General features: G+C 48.6%; 1 protein-coding gene across 5 annotated transcripts in view; it reads right to left on the reverse strand.

Annotated features, from left to right (window-relative positions):
• LARP7 (La ribonucleoprotein 7, transcriptional regulator) overlaps positions 1-3468 on the reverse strand; it is a 28983-nt gene extending 25515 nt beyond the window's left edge. Inside the window, exons 1-3 of one of the 5 annotated variants that reach the window (XM_072862790.1) lie at positions 3332-3467; positions 1992-2130; positions 1391-1515 (exon numbers count right to left, since the gene is read on the reverse strand). The gene's annotated coding sequence lies outside the window, so the exon portion shown is untranslated. Of the gene's footprint in view, positions 1-1390; positions 1516-1991; positions 2131-2861; positions 3101-3331 lie in introns of those variants that run through there. The other 4 variants (XM_072862791.1, XM_072862792.1, XM_072862793.1 and 1 more) reach the window with 4 other exon arrangements.
• Between the last annotated feature and the right edge of the window lie 127 nt (positions 3469-3595).

Here is a 3595-nt window from a genome sequence, read left to right on the forward strand (position 1 = left end):
ATAAACCTTTTTAATACATCGATTCATCTTTTTTGTTCACATTTCAATTCGCTGTAGCTAGTCAGACCTCCTTGAAAACTGCCAGTCACCACAGTACTTCATTTTGCATGAGCAAAACAAAGCGATGCTGCCAAAAGCAGACAGCTTTTCGAAAATGAAATTAACACAAAAATTAAAGTAATTAATGTAGCGATCACCATATGAAAGACTTCTCAGCCCTCTGCCAAGGCAACATAGAAGGAAACGTGAGTACAGTCATCAGAGAGGAAGCCCACCTCTACAACAGGATGACAAAAATGGAAATGGTCTTCAAATTATTGTGCAAATCAGGCTTCCTTAGCCGGATATCAGTTTCTCTCCCTGCTGTGAACTGACCACTCAAGATAGTGAAAGGTCAACAATTATCTTGAAAAGATAAGCCAGGTAAAACTCCCAACCGAAGCAGAAGTTCAAGCTCCATTCGAGCCCTTCAGCAAGATATTTATATTAATAATCAGCAGAACAATATACTACTTAGCTGAGGGCTAATAGTGAGTTGGACCATTAAAGGTAAAACATTATTATGGGATACTTTTAGGGGCTGAACGGTATTAAATGACCACACTGAGTTATAATGAATGTGGCTTATGTAAAGCAAAGCTTTATTTTAAGAAGCTATCTAACTCTTGCATGCATTTTGAGTCGCTCGGCCTTGGGACTTCCTTCCCAGGAGAGAGGTTCTCATTCAAGCTTAAAGAAAAACAGCGGCAAGCTGTATTCTGGGCTTCCCCCCCACGCCCCTCGCTTCATTCTACTTGCTTTAGAAATGAAGCTTTGAGAAAGTTACTTTGGAGGAGCTTGGAAATACAGAGTCAGAGCACATGTCAGCTATGAATCTATAATTAGAATCTGCATACAATCTTACATTTAGTAGTGAAATACTCATACCTCAGACAACACTAGATTAAAAGTCAGGATTTTAAAAAATACTGTTTGTAAGTAAACATGTCAGTAACTCATAGCACTCGCTTTTTTTTGTTGGTATTCTCTTCATTTGCAATTACTCTTGCAAACTTCAACCCATCAATGAAAGCTGCGATGCCAAGGTATAAACCAGTCTGTATTTTAGACTTGTCAACTCTTACGCTGCCAGCCTCACAAATGCAAGCACTAGTCTGATAAACAATTAAAATCAGAAGAAAGCAAAAGCAGGGTCAAAACTTCACTCTGTTAAAGCAAAACAGCTGCCATCTCTTAGCTTTCCTCACATGAAATGAAATCACAGTGCCTCTCCGTGCAAGAGAGAAACCAGGAAAAGGAGGGACAATTAGGCAGGGGGAAGGAACTCTAAGAAAGCCAAGATAATGTAAATCAAAATAATACAGATCCACACAAATCTATAGTAACTTACCTACACGCTTTAGAAGGCAAACATTAAACACGGTGGTAACCTGTACACCACCAAGTTCCAAACCCAGCTTCTATTGTTATAAAGATCTAGAAAAACCATAATCGAATTCAACTGTAATCCAGGGTCTGGAAGAAACAGGGTTCCAGTTATAAAATATCCTTTATTCTTTTATATTAAGCATTGATGCAAATGCTTGCTTGCTTTGAGCACTTTAAATAGCAAAATCGGGCAAGGCAGGGAGAAAGAATCACTCAAAATACTTCTTATACTATGAAAATGTTTCCATGTAGTCAGTGGCAACACTTCGTCTTCTGGACATTTACTCCAAAATAAATGCAAGTATTCAGCAGACCTGAAACTATTCTCAAAGATGCATTCTGTAATCCACCTTGGGTATTCTTACTGTAATATACACTCAGGCAGAGCTGCAGCAGTTTAAGTTCCTATCCTGCCCTGTAACTTCACGCTACGAAAAGCAAGCTAAAAAAGGACAGAAGTTAATACATGAGGACGAGCACAATTTTCTTAACCTAAAAACAGAGAACCTCCTGCCTTTTCCCCATTTTAAGCAACGAAATCAATACAATCATTTTAAACCTACATTTAAATGAGATGCCATGAAACCAGTGTGCTCATAAACAGAAAAGGCTTCGCTTCACCATGACAGTGCTGGGTGTTAAAGCTGTTTCCAGACACAGGCAGACCCCACTGTGTCAGTCCTGCCACAGTTGCCCTTTCCTCTGTCATCACAAGAAGCGGAAAGCGGGTTTTTAATAAAACGCAGGCTCGCAGCACAAGACTATGATTAGATGGATTCAGCTATATGAACCAACAGTTCACGGACACCAAAAGGGCAACCCAGCTCTCTCATCGTACTTGCTACACAGTCCTCCCTCAGAGTATCTCACCTCTGGTAAGCCCGTTCAACTCTGTGACCTAGGAAATAAGTTGCTATTTTCTAGTCTTTCCCTGCTGGATGAGTGGTTTAGACCAACTCATTAAGGAGCTGAATAAGCAGCAAAGCTGATGAAGGGAAGCAGCAGGAATAAGCACGTGGGAGCAGGAGATAGAGGTGAGTACAAAAGCAAGACATTCTGCTGCCCTACTAGCAGCTGCAGGGAGACTGGCCCAGAAGCACTGCACGACTGGAGAAGAACCTCATCTTCTTTAGCCTTCGAACAAAGGGGAAATACACCATGCAAAATAGATTCTTCTAGCCCCGACTTAACCTTCGCCAGCGCAGGAACTGGCTAAATCCCGGTTCCCGAGAAGGCCGACCGCCATACATTTCCCAGTTGCACGGGTACTGACCACTGTGGGTTTCTGCACTGCTGCTGCGATTGCTCATGGACCTTCTATGTATAAAAATAAGTAAAGCAAGCCCAAAGTCAGCTAGTCTCCATGTCCCCCCCTCAACATGGGACCCTTTCCTCCAAAGCGAGGTGTCACATCTTGACCACCTGTGCTTCACCTGAAGGCACAGTCACCAGTCGGACTCGAAGGGCTGCGGCGGCAGAGCCCCAGGAGGACGCTGAGGGACAGGGGCGGTTACAAAGCCTCAGAAAGGCACCACACACGTCGGGAGAAGCGGGCACCGGGAAAGAAGGACGCCCAGGAGCCGGGCACAGGGGGTCAGAGGGTCACTGCAGGCGAGGCTAAGGCACGGTTAAGGGGCACAGTACCCGTGGACGACAAGCAGGGAGCGACTCTGCCCTAACAAGACGGCTGCCGCCCGCCCGCCCGCCCTCCGCCTCAGGGGCCCAACCAACCGCCCGGCACGCGCAACCCCCTCAGCCCAACGGCCGCCGCCTCGCCTGGCCCCACGAGGCGCACCCGGCGCATGCGCCCGGCAGCGGCGGGGAGAGGGGGCGGCAGCGCCCCCTACCTGCGCCGCCGCCACCGCCGCCGCGACCGGCTGCCCCCCCGCCGCGCACCACTGACCTGCCGCCGCGCCCGCAGGGGCTCGCCAGGCGGCGTCACCGCGGGGACACCGGGCCGCGCCGCCCGCGCCCACCTCTCGCAACAAGCCCGGCCCCCTCCGCGGCCCCGTCGTTATCGTCAGTCCCGGCGCGACGCGCGGCCCCCGCAGGGAGAAAAGCCCCGCGGCGCCGCCCACGCATGCGCAGCGCGGCAGCGGGCGCGCCTCACTTGGGCACGTGATTTCCTTCGCGTCGCGGCGTTGTGATGTCACGCGGGCCGCGGCGG

Source organism: Ciconia boyciana, chromosome 5 (genome assembly GCF_034638445.1).
Source record: "Ciconia boyciana chromosome 5, ASM3463844v1, whole genome shotgun sequence".
NCBI lineage: Eukaryota > Metazoa > Chordata > Aves > Ciconiiformes > Ciconiidae > Ciconia > Ciconia boyciana.